Raw genomic sequence first — 21,166 nt, forward strand, 5'->3', positions numbered from 1 at the left:
AAATGTTTATTATTCATGCTAGAATTGTATTAACCGGAAACTTGATACATGTGTGAATACATAGACAAAACAAAGTGTCCCTAGTATGCCTCTACTTGGCTAGCTCGTTAATAAAAGATGGTTAAGTTTCCTGACCATAGACATGTGTGTTGTAATTTGATGAACGGGGTCACATCATTAGGAGAATGATGTGATGGACAAGACCCATCCGTTAGCTTAGCATAATGATCATTTAGTTTTATTGCTACTGCTTACTTCATGACTTATACATATTCCTCTGACTATGAGATTATGCAACTCCCGAATACCGGAGGAACACCTTGTGTGCTATCAAACATCACAACGTAACTGGGTGATTATAAAGATGCTCTACAGGTGTCTCCGAAGGTGTTTGTTGGGTTGGCATAGGTCAAGATTAGGATTTGTCACTCCGAATATCGGAGAGGTATCTCTGGGCCCTCTCGGTAATGCACATCACTACAAGCCTTGCAAGCAATATGACTAATGAGTTAGTTATGGGATGATGCATTACGGAACGAGTAAAGAGATTTTCCGGTAACGAGATTGAACTAGGTATGAGGATACCGATGATCGAATCTCGTGCAAGTAACATACCGATGACAAATGGAATAACGTATGTTGTTATTGCGGTTTGACCGATAAAGATCTTCATAGGATATGTAGGAACCAATATGAGCATCTAGGTTCCGCCGTTGGTTATTGATCGGAGATGTGTCTCGGTCATGTCTACATAGTTCTCGAACCCGTAGGGTCCACACGCTTAACGTTCGATGACGATTTGTATTATGAGTTATGTGTTTTGGTGACCGAAGATTGTTCGGAGTCCAGGATGAGATCACGGACATGACGAGGAGTTTCGAAATAGTCGAGAGGTAAAGATTGATATATTGGACGAAGGTATTCAGACACCAGAATAGTTTTGGGACATTTCAGATCAAGGTTGTCAGAATCGTGATCCTGAATCGGATCGGAGTTCCGATGGTAGAATCGCAAATCATAGAATCTTCACTATTAGGATCGTAGAAACGTAGATTATATGTACCAAACCGTAGAATCAAAGAGGTTAATTTGGATCGTAAAGTCGTAGAATCATACAACATAATCGCGATTCTGACAACCTTGTTTCGGATATTTATCGGGGTACCGAGGGGTTATCGGAACCCCCCGGGAAAGTAATGGGCCTTGATGGGCCATAGGGGAGAAAGAGAGGGGAGCCTGCAGGGTGGCAGCCCCAAGGGAGTCCGAATTGGACAAGGGGGAGGGGGTGCGGCCCCCTTTCCACTTTACCTCTCCCTCTCCCTCTCCTTCCCTCTTTCCCCTCCATGAGAAAGGAAAAAAGGGGGCCGAATCCTACTAGGAGTGGAGTCCTAGTAGGACTCCCCCCCTTGGCACGCCCCTTGGTGGCCGGCCTCCTCCTCCCCTCCTTTATATACGAGAGCAGGGAGAACCCCAAAGCACAAAAGTTATTCTCTTAGCTGTGTGCGGTGCCCCCTCCACAGTTTACTCCTCCATTCATAGTGTCGTAGTGCTTAGGCGAAGCCCTGTGTGGATCACATCACGGTCATTGTCACCATGTTGTCGTGCTGACGAAACTCTCCCTTGATCCTCTACTAGATCAAGAGTTCGAGGGACGTCATCGAGCTGAACGTGTGCTGAACTCGGAGGTGTCGTACATTCGTTACTGCTACCTCTTGAGCACTGCGTTGATTTTCCCCGAAGAGGAAGGGATGATGCAGCAAAGTAGCGTAAGTATTTCCCTCAGTTTTTGAGAACCAAGGTATCAATCCAGTAGGAGGCTATGCGCGAGTCCCTCGCACTTGCACAAAACAAATAAATCCTCGCAACCAACACAAATAGGGGTGGCCAATCCCTATAAGAGGCCACTTACGAGAGTGAGATCTGATAGATATGATAAGATAATAATTTTGGTATTTTTATGATAAAAGATGCAAAGTAAAATAAAGGCAAAGTAAATAGAAAAGGAAATAACTAAGTAGTAGGAGATCAATATGATAAGGATAGACCCGGGGGCCATAGGTTTCACTAGTGGCTTCTCTCGAGAGCACAAGTATTCTATGGTGGGTGAACAAATTACTGTTGAGCAATTGACAGAATTGAGCATAGTTATGAGAATATCTAGGTATGATCATGTATATAGGCATCACGTCCGAGACAAGTAGACCAACTCCTGCCTGCATCTACTACTATTACTCCACTCATCGACTGCTATCCAGCATGCATCTAGAGTATTAAGTTAAAAACAGAGTAACGCCTTAAGCAAGATGACATGATGTAGAGGGATAGACTCATGCAATATGAAGAAAACCCCATCTTGTTATCCTCGATGGCAACAATACAATACGTGCCTTGCTGCCCCTACTGTCACTGGGAAAGGACACCGCAAGATTGAACCCGAAGCTAAGCACTTCTCCCATTGCAAGAAAGATCAATCTAGTAGGCCAAACCAAACTGATAATTCGAAGAGACTTGCAAAGATAACCAATCATACATAAAAGAATTCAGAGAGGATTCAAATATTATTCATAGATAGACTTGATCATAAACCTACAATTCATCGGTCTCAACAAACACACCGCAAAAAGAAGATTACATTGAATAGTTCTCCACAAGAGAGGGGGAGAACGTTGTATTGAGATCCAAAAAGAGAGAAGAAGCCATCTAGCTACTAACTATGGACCCGAAGGTCTAAGGTAAACTACTCACACTTCATCGGAGAGGCTATAGTGTTGATGTAGAAGCCCTCCGTGATCGATGCCCCCTCCAGCGGAGCTCCGGAACAGGCCCCAAGATGGGATCTCGTGGATATAGAAAGTTACGGCGGTGGAATTAGGTTTTTGGCTCCATATCTGATCGTCTAGGGGTACGTGGATATATATAGGAGGAAGGAGTACGTCGGTGGAGCAACAGGGGGCCCACGAGGGTGGAGGGCGCGCCTGGTGGGGGTGGGCGCGCCCCCCTACCTCGTGGCCTCCTATTTCCTTTCTTGACGTAGGGTCCAAGTCTCCCGGGTCTTGTTTGTTGAGAAAATCACGTTCCCGAAGGTTTCATTCCGTTTGGACTCCGTTTGATATTCCTTTTCTTCGAAACCCTAAAACAGGCAAAAAAAACAGCAATTCTGGGCTGGGCCTCCGTTTAATAGGTTAGTCCCAAAAATAATATAAAAGTGGATAATAAAGCCCAATAATGTCCAAAACAGTAGATAATATCGCAGGGAGCAATCAAAAATTATAGATACGTTGGAGACGTATCAGTTACTAGATCGGTTGGATCGTGAAGACGTTCGACTACATCAACCGTGTTAACCTAACGCTTTCGCTTTCGGTCTACGAGGGTACGTGGACACACTCTTCCCCTCTCGTTGCTATGCATCTCCTATATAGATTTTGCATGATCGTAGGAATTTTTTTGAAATTGCATAATACGTTCCCCAACAGTGGCATCAGAGTCAGGTCTATGCGTAGATGATATGCACGAGTAGAACACAAAGAGTTGTGGGTGTAATAGTCATACTGCTTACCACCAACGTCTTATTTTGAGTCGGCGGTATTGTTGGATGAAGCGGCCAGGACCAACCTTACATGACCACGTTCATGAAACTGGTTCCACTGACAGACATGTAACTTGTTTTGCATAAAGGTGGTTGGCGGGTGTCTGTTTCTCCAACTTTAGTTGAATCGAATTTGACTACGGCCGGTCCTTGTTGAAGGTTAAAACAACACACTTAACAAAAAATCGTTGTGGTTTTGATGCATAGGTAAGAATGGTTCTTGCTAGAAGCCCGTAGCAGCCACGCAAAACTTGCAACAACAAAGTAGAGGACGTCTAACTTGTTTTTGTAGGGCATGTTGTGATGTGATATGGTCAAGACATGATGTGATATAAGTTATTGTATGAGATGATCATGTTTTGTACTCCCTTCGTCCGAAAAAGCTTGTCCCAAGCTTGTTCCTCAAATGGATGTATCTAGCACTAACTTGGTGCTAGATACATTCATTTGAGGGACAAGCTTTTTCGGACGGAGGGAGTAAAAGTTATCGGCAACTGGCAGGAGCCTTATGGTTGTCGCTTTATTGTATGAGAAATGCAATCTACATGTAATTGCTTTACTTTATCACTATGCGGTAGCGATAGTTGTAGAAGCAATAGTTCACGAGACGACAAAGACACTACGACGGAGATCAAGGTTTCAAGCCGGTGAAGATGGAGATCATGACGGTGCTTTGGAGATTGAGATCAAAGGCACAAGATGATGATGGCCATATCATGTCACATATTTTGATTGCATGTGATGTTTATCTTTTATTCATCTTATTTTGCTTAGTATGGCGGCAGCATTATAAGATGACCCCTCACTAAATTTCAAGGTATAAGTGTTCTCCCTGAGTATGCACCGTTGCTACAGTTCATCGTGCCGTGACACCACATGATGATCGGGTGTGATCAGCTCTACGTTCACATACAACGGGTGTAAGACAGTTTTGCACATGCAGAATACTCAGGTTAAACTTGACGAGCCTAGCATATGCAGATATGGCCTCAGAACACTGAGACCGAAAGGTCGAATGTGAATCATATAGTAGATATGATCAACATAGAGATGTTCACCATTGAAAACTACTCCATCTCACATGATGATCTAACATGGTTTAGTTGATATGGATCACGTGATCATTTAGATGACTAGAGGGATGTCTCTCTAAGTGGGAGTTCTTAAGTAATATGATTAATTGAACTTTAATTTATCATGAACTTAGTCCTGATAGTTTTTGCATATCTATGTTGTCATAGATCAATGGCCCGTGCTACCGTTCCCTTGAATTTTAATGCGTTCCTAGGGAAAGCTAAGTTGAAAGATGATGGTAGCAACTACACGGACTGGGTCCGTAACTTGAGGATTATCCTCATTGCTGCACAGAAGAATTACGTCCTGGAAGCACCGCTAGGTGCAAGGCCTGCTGCAGGAGCAACTCAGAACGTTACGAACGTCTGGCAAGCTAAATCTGATGACTACTTGATAGTTCAGTGTGCCATGCTTTACGGCTTAGAATCGGGACTTCAAAGACGTTTTGAATGTCATGGAGCATATGAGATATTCCAAGAGTTGAAGTTAATATTTCAAGCAAATGCATGGTTGAGAGATATGAAGTCTCCAACAATTTCTATAGCTGCAAGATGGAGGAGAACAGTTCTGTCAGTGAACACATACTCAGAATGTCTGGGTACCATAACCACTTGACTCAGCTGAGAGTTAATCTTCCGGATGATAGTGTTATTGACAGAGTTCTTCAATCACTGCCACCAAGCTATAAAGGCTTTGTGATGAACTATAATATTCAAGGGATGGAAAAGAAAATTCCCGAGCTCTTTGCAATGCTTAAGGCTGTGGAGGTAGAAATCAAGAAGGAGCATCAAGTGTTGATGGTTAACAGGACCACTAGTTTCAAGAAAAAGGGTAAAGGAAGAAGGGGAACTTCAAGAAGAATATCAAGCAAGTTGCTACTCCCGGGAAGAAGCCCAAGTCTAGACCTAAGCCTGAAACTGAGTGCTTCTAGTGCAAAGGGACTGGTTAGTGGAAGCGGAACTACACTACAAGAAATATGTCAATTTGTGACCTTGACTATTGGTCACTGAAAGGTCATTGTTTTTCATTTGCGACCTTTTTGTGACCAAAAACAGACGGTCAAAAGCTGGCAGTCGTAAACTGAAATTAACGACCTTCTCTGTGAGAAGGTCGTAGACGTTTACGACCAAAATAGGCCTACTGTTTTGTTTTGGTCACTAGCAGCCTCCTCAGGCCACGTAGGCATCCGACGTGGCAATCTGATGTGGTACAAGAATCAGCCCGGTCCGATTAGGTGTTTTACATGGGCCGAGCCCATTAATTCGGCCTTTTATTATTTTTTTCCTTGTTAATTCTGGTCGGCTTCATGGGCCAAGCCCAACGTTGTAGCTTTTTTATTGTTGGCCCGTGGCCTTTTATTATTTGTTGCTTCTCTATTTTCAGCCATTATATATTCAAGCTAGTCCCACTAGTCAGATGGGTCCCACTTGTCATGATCATCTCTCAAATTGGTCCCACATGTCGGAAATGTACAAATTTGACAGATTATTTTCATAAGTGGACCCATTGGTCAAGTTTCCATTTCACAAGTTTTCAGATCACATACATAATCAAAAAGAACACATAAATTTCATCAAATATACCACTAAATAAATCTATTACAATCTTTACAACACATATATGCTACAGTATGCTACTCTTCACTAAGTAGAACTTGACGGCTTCACACTTCATGGCTTCACACTTGCTTCACACTTCACACTTGAGCATCTGTAAAAGAGGAACAACCACAAATTTAAATCTCAATTGCAGTATAGGCCATATGCAGAAGCAGTTCAAAGTTGAAACAACATCAATTAAACACACGCGCACAGAAACATAGGAGTCAAAATGCAGTATAGGACCAGGACAAGGAAACTCCTGTTATCAAATCAACACACAGCTTGTAGCAAAACAGCAACAGAATACATTATAATGAGAGTAAGCTTGAATCAAACAACATAGAAACATGTGGATATCTCATGTGAGCCTCATGCTGTGGTTTTATTAAACAATGATACAGCAACAGAATACAATATCTTCAATGCAAATTATGGTACTTGTAGCAAAACAGTTTGAAACAACAACTACACAATACATTATAACGAGAGTAAGTTGAATCAAACATAAAAGGGAACAGTTTCGAGTTTAAAAGTTAAAGCATTTGCAAGATATCCCAACTCGCAAGTTCAAGAGGCATAATTCAGAAACTTGCATCGGGGCACTATAATAAGAGTATCTTTCGACTTTACACATGGAATAACGACACAAAAGAATTATGGCTCAGTGTATGTACGGTGACTTGTTGGTGTAGATGGTCCAGTTGATGAAGAGCTCTGACAGCATGGCTCCGAGCAGCTCGAAAAGCGCACTTGTAACGCCCGGATAATCTTGCTACAGTAATCCCACGCTAATCATGCCATGTCATCCCGATTACTGTTACTAATCTCGGATTAATTCAAAAGCGCGACAAATTCAAATTCAAATTAATGTCAAACGGCAAAAGTTTCAAAATATTAAACTAAAATGTTCGGAGTGTGCAGTTAAATGCCAGGGTAATTATACTAAAGCAAACACATTTTTATAAAATGCATAAATGATTTAAAATGATTTAAAACAGAAGAGAAAATAAAAAAAAGGAAAACAGGAAACAAAACCAAAAAAAAGGGGAAACCCCCTCCCTCGCTGGGCCTTGGCCCAGCTAGCCATCGGGCCAGCCAGGCCGGCCCAGCTGCTGGCCAGCCCAACTGGCCCCAACCGGCCCACCCCACTCCCCTTATCCCCCTCACCGAAACCCTAGCCCGATCCCACTCCCCACTCCCCCCACGATCCCCATCTCTCTCTCGTCTCCCTCCAGCGCCGTCACAGGAGAGGGCGCTCGATCCCCGTCGCTCTCCCCATTCGCCCCGACCCCCCTTCTCTCGCTCCCTCATCAGATCTGGAGCGTGCCCGCGCCCGAGGACCGCCACCTCCGCTGCGACTCCTCTCTTCGTCCTCGCGCCTCCACTCCCGCGCCCCCTCCCCCCCGATCCAGATCGGATCGGGGCTCGCGGCGCCAACCGCCGCCTCGCGACCGAACGTCGCCGCCGCCGAAGCTCCTCACCGGACGGCCTCCCCGGACCGCCTCCCTCGCCGGCCTGCTTCCCTCTACGCCGTCGTCGCCATCACCCCCCTCGACCCCCGCTGCCCGGACCCCTACGCGCCCCGGTGAGGCCCTCGGCCTCCTTTCCTCTCACACCCGCGCGCACCCCGCGCCGCACACGCCCGGTCGCGCTCCGTCACCCCGCGCGCGCTCCGGCCCCGCGCTCACCGCTGCCGCGCCGCGCCCTGGCCGCGCGCCGCTCCGCTTGGCTGCGCCCGTCGCCCCGCACCGACGCACCTCGCCTCCCCTGCTTCCCGCAGCCTCGCCTGCGTCGTCCAGCCGTGCCCGTCGTGGACCTCTGGTCGCGAACGGCTACGTCCGGCAGCGCCTCCACGCGCGCCTTGGCTGCCCTGTGCGCGCCTTGGCCACGCACCTCGCCCTGCACCATCGCTCCTGCCGCCGCTCTTCTCCCCCCTGTTGTGTAGCCCCGCTGCTGCTGCTCCGCTACCAGTGCCGCTCGCCGCGCGTCCACGTTGTTCCGCCACCGCATCGTCGTGCGTCCCCGCACCGGCCCGGCCGCGCCCCCACCTCCAGCCTGCGCCGCCCCGCTCCGATCCGTCGCCGTGGACGACGCCCCACTGGGCGGCCACGGGTGCACGCCCGGGCGCCCACTGCCCACGAGTACCCGCGCCCGATAGGCCCCCTGGGCCACTGACACGGGGGCCCCATGGCCCCAGAACGTTTTATTAAAAAAAGGGGGGAATTAAAATAAAAATAAAAATAAAATAAATATAATTAATAAAAATAAAAATGATTTATTAAAATTAATTATTAATTAATTAATTAATTAAGAAATTAATTAAGTTAATTAATCCGGTTCAATTAATTTAATTAACTAGTTAAGTTTAATTAAACTGTAATTAGATTAACCTAAACCCTAATTAACCTAATTAGAGGATGACAGGTGGGGTCCCCCCTGGACCCACATGTCAGGTTGACTAAGTCAACTCTGTTGACTGCTGATGTCAGCATGACATCATGCTGATGTCATTAAATCATTTTCGAATTAATTAAATAATTAATTAAATTTCACAAATTAATAAAATCTTTAGAAAATCATATCTTTTAATCCGTAACTCGGATTAAAATATTTTCAACATGAAAGTTGCTCAGAACGACGAGACGAATTTGAATACGCAGCCCGTTTATCCGCCACGCATCTCTATCATAGCGAACGCGCAACTTTCCCCCTCTGTTTCATCTGTCCGAAAACGCGAAACACCGGGGATACTTTCCCGGATGTTTCCCCCCTTCACCGGTATCACCTCATACCGCGATAGGGCACCCCTAGCACCGCTACTTGTCATGTCATGCATCACTGTGCATATGCTTGCTTAAATATTTATTGTTTCTCCCCCCTCTTCTCTCGCTAGACACCGGGACCGACGCCGCTGCTACCCAGTACGACTACGGAGTTGACGACCCTTCTCTCTTGCCAGAGCAACCAGGCAAGCCCCCCCTTTGATCACCAGATATCGCCTACTCTTCTCTATACTCTTTGCATTAGAGTAGTGTAGCATGTTACTGCTTCCCGTTAATCCTATACTGATGCATAGCCTGTCCTTGCTACTACTGTTGTTACCTTTACCTGCAATCCTAATGCTTAGTATAGGATGCTAGTTTATCATCAGTGGCCCTACATCCTTGTCCGTCTGCCATGCTATACTATCGGGCCGTGATCACTCGGGAGTTGATCACGGGTATATACTATATACTTTATACATGATACATGTGGTGACTAAAGACGGGTCGGCTTGAGGAGCACCCGCGAGTGGATCTTTGAGGCGGAGCGACAGGGCAGGTTCCGACCACCTAGGAGAGAGGTGGGCCTGGCCCTGGTCGACGTTCGCGGATACCTAACACGCTTAACGAGATCTGGGTATTTGATCTGAGTTTGGCCATTTGGTCTATACGCACTAACCATCTACGCGGGAGTAGTTATGGGTATCCCGGCGTCGTGGTATCAGCCGAAGCCTTCTTGACGCCAGCGACTGAGTGGCGCGCGCCGGATTGGAACGTAAGCCTGCTCTTGTATGAAGGGGGCTAGTTCTGCTTCCGGCCGCGTACGCAACGTGCAGGTGTGCTAAGGGCGATGGGCCCAGACCCCTGTGCGCTTAGGTTTAGACCGGCGTGCTGACCTCTCTGTTGGTCTAGGTGCGGCTGCGACGTGTTGATCTTCCGAGGCCGGGCATAACCCAGGAAAGTGTGTCCGGCCAAATGGGATCAAGCGTGTTGGGGTATGTGGTGCGCCCCTGCAGGGAAGTTAATCTATTCGAATAGCCATGATCTTTGGTAACAGGACGACTTGGAGTTGTACCTTGACCTTATGACAACTAGAACCGGATACTTAATAAAACACACCCTTCCAAGTGCCAGATACAACCGGTGATCGCTCTCTCACAGGGCGACGAGGGGAGGATCATCGGTTAGGATTATGTTATGCGATGCTACTTGGAGGACTTCAGTCTACTCTCTCCTACATGCTGCAAGACGGAGGCTGCCAGAAGCGTAGTCTTCGAAAGGACTAGCTATCCCCCCTTATTCCGGCTTTCTGCAGTTCAGTCCACATATGATACCCTTATTCCATTTGATACCCATGCATACATATGTTGTATAGCTCCTTGCTTGCGAGTACTTTGGATGAGTACTCACGGTTGCTTTCTCCTTCTTTCCCTCTATCCCTTCTACCTGGTTGTCGCAACCAGATGTTGGAGCCCAGGAGCAAGACGCCACCGTCGACGACGACCCCTACTACACCGGAGGTGCCTACTACTACGTGATGCCCGCTGACGACGACCAGGAGTAGTTAGGAGGATCCCAGGCAGGAGGCCTGCGCCTCTTTCGATCTGTATCCCAGTTTGTGCTAGCCTTCTTAAGGCAAACTTGTTTAACTTATGTCTGTACTCAGATATTGTTGCTTCCGCTGACTCGTCTATGATCGAGCTCTTGTATTCGAGCCCTCCAGGCCCCTGGCTTGTAATATGATGCTTGTATGACTTATTTTATTTGTAGAGTTGTGTTGTGATATCTTCCCGTGAGTCCCTGATCTTGATCGTACACGTTTGCGTGTATGATTAGTGTACGATTGAATCGGGGGCGTCACAGCACTGGAGGCGCAACTCCACCGAGAACAGCACTTGACTGAAATAGTAAGAAATCGTCAGCCTCTACCCTCTAGTCTGGTACCACATCCCCACAAAATCATGAAGGCCAAAGTCACAAGCACGAAAGCAGGTTACAGCCAGGATCTATGATGATTTTCTACTATGCACTAGTATTGCTGGATAACTCGTCGAGCAAGACAAAATACAGACACGGGATCTGATGATGATACAGCACGGGCGACCACAATGATGAAAGGAGCAACCATTCCTTAGCAGGAAGCATAACTGGAAAAGATATTGAGGATTTTCCAGTAGCAAACATTCACAGATTGCTGCTAGTGCATACTAGTACGATTCACACCAGAGCAACCATCCAATTCGATGAGCACATAAAAGTAATTTAAGTGGGTAAAGATCCCCCCTCCCCCACCCCAAATCTACAGGAACAGAATAGCTACACTGCGTCAACGGACACAACCGAGCTCACATGCAGTAAGACCAAAGCAGAGGCATACATGCATACCAACAAGAGAATTGCTCCTGCTAGCTGCTGTTGCTGCCACAAAACGCATGACACATTAGTTACAGTACAAGCTATGGATCTGGATCCTGGACTGAGATCCAACACGATGTACGTACAGTGAAGTGCAGATATGCAACTAGCAGGAAATCTAAAATACTTGAGATATAGGTATGCAGCAAGAACAACAGGCAATGCAATGATAGTATGAGAGCACTGTAGCTCTTGAAGTAAAAAGAACATAATGCAGCGATGTGCAAGTCACTGAACTTCATAGCAATAACCTAACCTGCCACAGCTCAGCGCTTATGTACTTCAAGCTGTCAAAAGCATAGATGCAATATTAATCCTTGTACTCTGCAACAATAGGGGATAAAACTGCATAAGCTTTGAATTTTCACCGAATAAGTTCGAAAGAAAGTATAGCAGTGCGTAAGCTCAGGTTACCTGGGTTGTCGACCAGAGGTGCCTTCCACTTTGCCCTTGTTGTTCAGGTTCTTGATATTCTGAATACACAGAAATCTCAGCTCAGAACTTGTAATACACATTGCTGCTTGACCAAAAGGTAAATTAGCTTTGCATACATGCTTAAAAAGTGACAATGCCACATATGTCTCATTTTAACATCATAACAAGCTTGAACTAATTTCTACAGAGCATTTGCTAGTAGAACAACTATGCACATAAAGTACGATCACAATGGATGATATGCAGATGTATGCAGGGATGTAAATATTACTTGCAGGGATATGGAGGTGTATATTTGATCAACAGGTAAATTAGCTACAGCATGCAAGCTTAAAAAATGTCAATGCCACATATGTCTCATTTTCGCATCACAGCAGCCTGAACTACTTCCTACAGAGAATTCGCTAGTAGAACAAGTATGCACATAAAGTACAGCCGGAATGGATGAAAGCATCTGAACAGTAAAAAACACTAGACATGGAATCCAGTAACAGCAAATGGATATATACTACTAGACTATACGATAACCAAGAAGAGCAGTATAGATTCATGCACCACAAACAAGCTGTCAAAAAAGAAAAAGAAAAACACTCACGCACTGCAAACACATCAATACTATTCAGACATACACCAGGCAATAATTCTAAAAGTAGCAGCACATCAGTACATAAATTCCCAGAATCACTACCGATACTGCAAGGCTCATGAGCAGTAGTAATTAACACCGACGGTTAACCAGACGAAACCTAGGAGAAGAGGGTGTGCCCATGGCGGCTTTGAGTGCCTTACCTAAGTCGGGGAGAAGCAGCACCATGGCCAAGAGGAAGGAGGCGATGGACATCCTCGGCCTGTCTGAGTTCACCACGGCGCGGTGCCACACGCTCTTATATCTCCCGTTGCTCAGCGTGTGAAACACAGTGGAAATCAGTTTCAGTTAGCACCACTTCAATCTAAGTCATTGAGTTCAGAAAAGAGTATAGACCACATGCTGTATGATGGCAACGGAAATCGGTTTCAGTTAGCCCACTTCGGTCAGAGTCCCCTAGTTCAAAAAAGAGTATAGACCATTTTGCAGTGTACCGTGTGATGCTTGGAGTATATTATATGATTGCACATCGAATTGGATCTAGGCTGTTCATATAATTTTTTTCGCACTTCTTCTGCGGGCGGTCTAGGGTTTGTCTTGATTATGTATGTGGATGTAGTTCAGTCCAGCAGATCCAGCAATATTTTACTGAACTTGCACACAATTAGCAATGTGTTCTACACCTAGCTAGGAAGACAGTGTAAGATGTATTGGCCTAAGAAATTGACCATGTGCTGCTCCTGCTCGCCGAGGACCTTCTTGATGTAGTCTAGTTAGGTGTGCCTGGCGCGCTCGAGCAGAGAGAGTGGAAGACGGCTTTGAGTGCCTTACCTAAGTCGGGGAGAAGCAGCAGAGCCGAGGGATGGGTGTATCTCGAGCCTGGCCGAATCGAGCAGGGATTGTCCGCGCTGAACGCTGGCCTCATCACCACCGTGTTGCCGGCCTCCTGCCCGCGTGAGGAAGAAAATGGCGCGCGTTAGGGAAGGGAAGGGAAAGGAGGAAGAGTAGATCGAAGAGGGGGTGGGGGTGACCTTGATGGCGAGCGGCGTCCCGGGCAGATCGAGTTCATGGCCGGCGTCTGGCCTCTCCTTCCTGATTAGAGGAGGGGAGGGAGACGGGTCATGGCGTCTGGGGCATGCGTCCGCGCCATGATCCGAACGGGGTCCTGATGGGATCTACACGAGGCCGCCGCCGCCCCTCCCCCGCCGCGGGGCCGGGTGCGGGTCACCTCCCATGAAAGGAGACAGGGACGGAGCCGGCGCGGACATGGATGGGACTCGGACGCGTGGCGGAGGTGGTTGCAGAGGCGGGCGCGGAGACGGGGTGGGTTGCCGGGATTCCTGGCGTGGTGGAGGCGCCGTGAGGAGGGGAGGAGCAGAGGGCGAGGGAAGGAGGGCACCACCGCCGGCGACGCGAAGCGAGAGAGAGAGAGAGAGAGAGAGAGAGAGAGAGGGAGGGAGGCGGCGTCGATTTGGATCGGGGGGAGAGAGAGAGGGAGGCGGCAGGCGGGAGGAAGGGAGGAGAGGTGAGTGAGGTAGGGTTTGGTGTGCTGGGTTTCTTCATATGGATAGACGGTTGGATTGCTAGTAATGGATGGATGGATGTCTGCCATGTCATCGATCCATGTGACAGATGGTTCCACCAATCAGAATCTAGCATATGTAATTGTTCTTTTTCTCTTTTGTTTCTTTTATATTTTTTACCCTCTTATTTTGGGTACACACTCAACATATTAGCCTCATGTTGTATGTTTAAATGACCCAATATTGTGCACATATGTGTATCTTAGGATTTCAAACAATGATGATTTTGTGGTCTTCATTTGCATTGCACACAAAAATCAATTATTCATTTTTCGAGTGCCCAAAATGAGTTTTTTTGTGAAGGACCTACCATATATTTGTTGCAAAATTGGACCAAATCATTTTACTAAAATATTAGGCCACATTTTATGCACAATTGACCAAATGGTTGGGTGTCAAAAGTTTTCATCCACCTCTCACGAAAAAGACAAAATTCTGATGATTTCAGTTGGAAGCGGATCAAAATTGAGCTGCAGCTGCCTCATAGTTTGCTCTGTATTTTTTCCAAAAAATCATTTTTAAGTACAAAAGTATCTATTTCATCAGAGAAACAACAAAAAAATTCCAAGATTCAACCACTATCTAGGAACGGTTATTCCCGCCGTTTTGACCGCATTTTGAAACGGGCATAAAAATTTCAAAAAAATCAAAAAATTGGAAAACCTTCGCATAGCTACATTATATGTGGCCAAGTTAATAGCAAAAATTATAAACTTGTAATACGACAATTATTTTAAACAAGTATTCTCAGAAACGAGCTATCAAGTGTGAAGATTCATGGCTTTCAAGCCAAATGATCAATCTTATGGCCACATTCATGGCATAGTTTGTTCAAACGATCTCATGTTGTGCACAAGAGTGCATCTTGGAATGGCAGACAATGTTGCCTAAGGAAGTTTTCATTTTCTTTGGACGAAAAATCCATTTTCCATTTTTCTAGTGCCCAAAATGAGTTTTTTGTGAAGGACCTATAATATATTTGTTGCAAAATTGGACCAAATCATTTTACTAAAATACTAGGCCACACTTAATGCACAATTGACAAAATGGTTGGGTCTAAAAGTTTTGATCCACCTCTCGTGAAAAAGACAAATTTCCGCTGATTCAGTTGGAAGCGGGTCAAATTTGAACTGCAGCTGCCTCATAGTTTGCTCTTTATTTTTTCCAAAAATCATTTCTAGGTACATAAGTATCTATTTAATCAGACAAACACCAAAAAAATTACAAGATTTAACAACTAGCTAGGAACTGTCATTCCCGCCGTTTTGACCGCATTTTGAAACGGGCATAAAAAATTCAAAAAAATCAAAAAATTGGGAAACCTTAGCATTGTGTCATTATATGTGGCCAAGTTCCTAGGAAAAATAACAAACTTGTAATACGACAATTTTTTAAAAAAAGTGTTGTCAAAAACGAGCTATCACGTGTGGAGATCGATGGCTTTCAAGCCAAATGATCAATCTTATGGCCACATCCATGGCATAGTTTGTTCAAATGATCTCATATTATGCACAAGGGTGCATATTGGAATGGAAAACAATGTTGCCTAAGGAAGTTTTCATTTTCTTTGGACGAAAAAACCATTTTCCATTTTTCGAGTGCCCAAAAGGAGGTTTTTTTGTGAAGGACCTCCCAAATAATTGTTGCAAAATTGGACCAAATCAATTTTCTAAAATACTAAGACATATTTAATTCATAATTAACAAAATGGTTGTGTGTAAAAAGTTTTGATCCACCTCTCGTGAAAAAGACAAATTTCCGTCGATTCAGCTGGAAGCGGATCAAATTTGAACTGCAGCTGCCTCATAGTTTGCTCTTTATTTTTTACAAAAATCATTTCTAGGTACATAAGTATCTATTTAATCAGAGAAACACCAAAAAAATTCCAAGATTCAACCACTAGCTAGGAACGGTCATTCCCGCCGTTTTGACCGCATTTTGAAACGGGCATAAAAAATTCAAAAAAAATCAAAAAATTGGAAAACCTTCGCATTGTGTCATTATATATGACCAAGTTACCAGGAAAAATAATAAACTTGTAATACGGCAATTCTTTTTAAAAAAGTGTTCTCAAAAATGAGCTATCATGCGTGAAGATTCATTGCTTTCAAGCCAGATGATCAATCCTATGGCCACATTCATGGCATAGTTTGTTCAAATGATCCCGTATTGTGCACAAGGGTGCATCTTGGAATGGAAAACAATATTTCCTAAGGAAGTTTTCATTTTCTTTGGATGAAAAAACCATTTTCCATTTTTCGAGTGCCCAAAAGGAGGTTTTTTTCTGAAGGACCTCCCAAATAATTGTTGCAAAATTGGACCAAATCAATTTTCGAAAATACTAGGACATATTTAATGCACAATTGAAAAAATGGTTGGGTGTAAAAAGTTTTGATCCACCTCTCATGAAAAAGACAAATTTCCACTGATTCAGTTGGAAGCGAGTCAAATTTGAACTGCAGCTGCCTCATAGTTTGCTATTTATTTTTTCCAAAAATCATTTCTAGGTACATAAGTACCTATTTAATCATAAATACATGGTTTGGTGGCGATACGTCGAGGTTTCGGCGGTGGCCAAGGGACCCAACTCTAGAGCGCGTAAACTCGCATGCCTGCCGCGTGGTCACCGCGTGACCGTGGCGTTGCCATGTGTTATGGGCAGCCTAGGAATGTCTAGTGGGTTGGGCACTCCTCAGGTAGGTGCTAGGAAGAAAATTACAACATAATATTCTCACGAGGATACCGATCGATGCTCAAACATGAATTAGCAGCCAAGTGTTTGATTAGTGGTACGGGAAATGTACATGGCTAATGGGCGTGAGTTTTGGCTGAGGATGATTAGTTACTGAGAAGACCGTCTTCACAAATTGTCAGCTCAAAAAGAGGAGCCTAGGTGTTACATGCTTTGCAAACTACCACACTGGACATAAATACGAATATTGAAGCTCGGCTCAAAATAATGAATGGATTGAGATGGAATTTGGTGGAGGATGGTTATTTGGGCATAGGAAAGCACGGTAGAAAATGGATACTATTTGGACATGCCAAAGTGGTACTTCCTTCACAAACTGTTGTTCTGAACAGAATAGGAAAATGAATATTTTTGAATTATTTTTGAACTAGGCAAGGAAGGTTTTTACATATTTGACGAAGATATGACCCAAAGAATTTATGAAATTTTTTTGGGAATTCTGGGAATGACAGAAATATAGGTTGCTTCACAACCTAGGGCAAAAACTGCCACATGGACATGACACATAGGCAAAACTGATGAGGTGGCGCCTAGTCATAGCAACCCACCACAATTTACAAGGCTATGACCATCTATATTGGTCGTTAACAACTAGAAATAAGGCAACGGACTAGCGCTATTTGCTTTATGACCATTTCATGTAAGGGAATTACGACCTTTCTGACCAAAATGGTCGCAATGGTTTAGGGTTTGGAGCCCCCCGAACAGCTTTTGACCAATTGGTCTGAAATGGTCATAAATCTATGACCATTTCTTCCAGGGTCACTGACAGAAGGTCACTAGTTGACATATTTCTTGTAGTGCTACCCCAAGTATTTGACGGATAAGAAGGATGGCAAAGTGAAAGGTATATTTGATATACATGTTATTGATATGTACCTTACTAATGCTCGTAGTAGCGCCTGGGTATTTGATACTGGTTCTGTTGCTCACATTTGCAACTCGAAACAGGGGCTACAGATTAAACGAAGATTGTCTAAGGACGAGGTGACGATACACGTCGGAAATGGTTCCACGGTCGATGTGATCGCCGTCGGCACACTACCTCTACATATACCTTAGGAATTAGTTTTAGACCTAAATAATTGTTATTTGGTGCCAGCGTTGAGCATGAACATTATATTTGGATCTTGTTTGATGCGAGACGGTTATTCATTTAAATCAGAGAATAATGGTTGTTCTATTTACATGAGTAATATCTTTTATTATCATGCACCCTTAATGAGTGGTCTATTTTTGTTGAATCTCGATCGTAGTGATACACATATTCATAATATTGAAGCTAAAAGATGCAAAGCTAATAATGATAGTGTAACTTATTTGTGGCACTGTCGTTTAGGTCATATTGGTGTAAAGCGCATGAAGAAACTCCATACTAATGGGCTTTTGGAATCACTTGATGCTTGCGAACCATGCCTCATGGGCAAGATGACTAAGACTCCATTCTCCGGAACAATGGAGCGAGCCACTGACTTATTGGAAATAATACATATAGATGTATGCAGTCCAATGAGTGTTGAGGCTCGCGGCGGATATCGTTATTTTCTAACGTTCACAGATGATTTGAGCAGACATGGGTATATCTATTTAATGAAACATACGTCCAAAACATTTGAAAACTTCAAAAAAATTCAGAGTGAAGTGGAAAATCATCGTAACAAGAAAATAAAGTTTCTATGATCTGATCGCAGAGGCGAATATTTGAGTTATGAGTTTGTTCTTCATTTGAAACAATGTGGAATAGTTTCGCAAGTCACGCCACCTGGAACACGACAGCATAATGGTGTGTCCGAACGTTGTAACCGTACTTTATTAGACATGGTGTGATCTATGATATCTCTTACCGATTTACCACTATCGTTCTGGGGTTATACTTTAGAGACAGCTGTATTAAATAGAGCACCATCTAAAGCAGTTGAGATGACACCATATGAACTATGGTTTGGCAAGAAACCCAAGCTGTCGTTTCTTAAAGTTTGGGGTTGCGATGCTTATGTGAAAAAGTTTCAGCCTGAGAAGCTCGAACCCAAATCGGAGAAATGCGTCTTCATAGGATACCCAAAGGAAATTGTAGGGTACACCATCTATCATAGATCCAAACGCAAGATACGTTGCTAAGAATGGATCCTTTCTAGAGGATTTTCTCTCAAAAGAAGTGAGTGGGCAGAAAGTAGAACTAGATGAGGTAGTTGTACCTTCTCTCGAATTGGAAAATGGTTCATCACAAAATCAGTTCCAGTGATTCCTACACCAATTAGTGAGGAAGCTAATGATGATGATCATGAAACTTAAGATCAAGTTACTACCGAACCTCATAGGTCAACCAGAGTACAGTCCGCACCAGCGTGGTACGGTAATCCTGTTCTGGAAGTCATGTTATAAACTATGACGAACCTACGAACTATGAGGAAGCGATGATGAGCCTAGATTCTGCGAAATGGCTTGAGGACATGAAATCTGAGATGGGATCCATGTATGAGAACAAAGTATGGACTTTGGTTGACTTGCCCAATGATTGACAAGCCATAGATAATAAATGGATATTCAAGAAGAACACTTACGCTGGCGGTAATGTTACTGTCTACAAAGCTCAAATTGTTACGAAAGGTTTTCGACAAGTTCAAGGAGTTGACTGCGATGAGACCTTCTCACCCATAGCGATGCTTAAGTCCGTCCGAATCATGTTAGCAATTGCCGCATTTTATGATTATGAAATTTGGCAAATGGATGTCAAAACTGCATTCCTTAATGGATTCCTTAAAGAAGAGTTGTATATGATGCAACCAGAAGGTTTTGTCGATCCTAAAGGTGCTAACAAAGTATGCAAGCTCCAGCGATCCATTTATGGACTGGTGCAAGCCTGTCGGAGTTGGAATATACGCTTTGATAGTGTGATCAAAGCATATGGTTTTATACAGACGTTTGGAGAAGCATGTATTTACAAGAAAGTGAGTGGGAGCTCTGTAGAATTTCTAATATTATATGTGGATGACATATTATTGATTGGAAATAATACAGAATTTCTGGATAGCATAAAAGGATACTTGAATAAGAATTTTTCAATGAAAGACCTCGGTGAAGATGCTTGTATATTAGGCATAAAGATCTATAGAGATAGATCAAGACGCTTAATTGGACTTTCACAAAGCACATACCTTGATAAAGTTTTGAAGAAGTTCAAAATGGACCAGTCAAAGAAAGGGTTCTTGCCTGTGTTACAAGGTGTGAAGTTGACTCAGACTCAATGACCGACCAGTACAGAAGATAGAGAGAAAATGAAAGTCATTCCCTATGCCTTAGCCATATGTTCTATCATGTATGCAATGCTGTGTACCAGACCTGATGTGTGCCTTGCTATAAGTTTAGCAGGGAGGTACCAAAGTAATCCAGGAGTAGATCACTGTCAATGGTCAAGAACATCCTGAAATACCTGAAATGGACTAAGGATATGTTTCTCGTTTATGGAGGTGACAAAGAGCTTGTCGTAAATGGTTACATCGATGCAAGATTTGACACTGATCTGGATGACTCTAAGTCGCAAAACGGATACATATTTATATTGAATGGTGGAGTTCCAAGCAGAGCGTCGTGGCGGGATCTACGTGTGAAGCGGAGTACATAGTTGCTTCGGAAGCAGCAAATGAAGGAGTTCATATCTGATCTAGGTGTAATACCTAGTGCATCGGGTCCAATGGAAATCTTTTGCGACAATACTAGAGCAATTGCTTTAGCGAAAGAAATCCAGATTTCACAAGAGGACCAAACACATCAAGAGACGCTTCAACTCCATCCACGATCAAGTCAAGGAGGGAGACATAGATATTTGCAAAATACATACGGATCTGAATATTGCAGACCCGTTGACTAAGCCTCTCCCATGAGCAAAACATGATCAGCACCAAGACTCCATGGGTGTTAGAATCACTACTATAATCTAGATTATTGACTCTAGTGCAAGTGGGAGACTGAAGGAAATATGCCCAAGAGGAAATAATAAAGTTGTTATTTATATTTCCTTCTATCATGATAAATGTTTATTATTCATGCTAGAATTGTATTAACCGGAAACTTGATACATGTGTGAATACATAGATAAAGCACACACATAGATAAAGCAAAGTGTCCCTAGTATGCCTCTACTTGGCTAGCTCGTTAATCAAAGATGGTTAAGTTTCCTGACCATAGACATGTGTGGTAATTTGATGAACGGGTCACATCATTAGGAGAATGATGTGACGGACAATGCCCATCCGTTAGCTTAGAATAATGATCATTTAGTTTTATAGCTACTGCTTTCTTCATGACTTATACATATTCCTCTAACTATGTGATTATGCAACTCCAGAATACCGGAGGAACACCTTGTGTG

The sequence above is a fragment of the Triticum urartu genome, chromosome 3 (assembly GCF_003073215.2).
Source record: "Triticum urartu cultivar G1812 chromosome 3, Tu2.1, whole genome shotgun sequence".
In the NCBI taxonomy this organism is placed as follows: domain Eukaryota; kingdom Viridiplantae; phylum Streptophyta; class Magnoliopsida; order Poales; family Poaceae; genus Triticum; species Triticum urartu.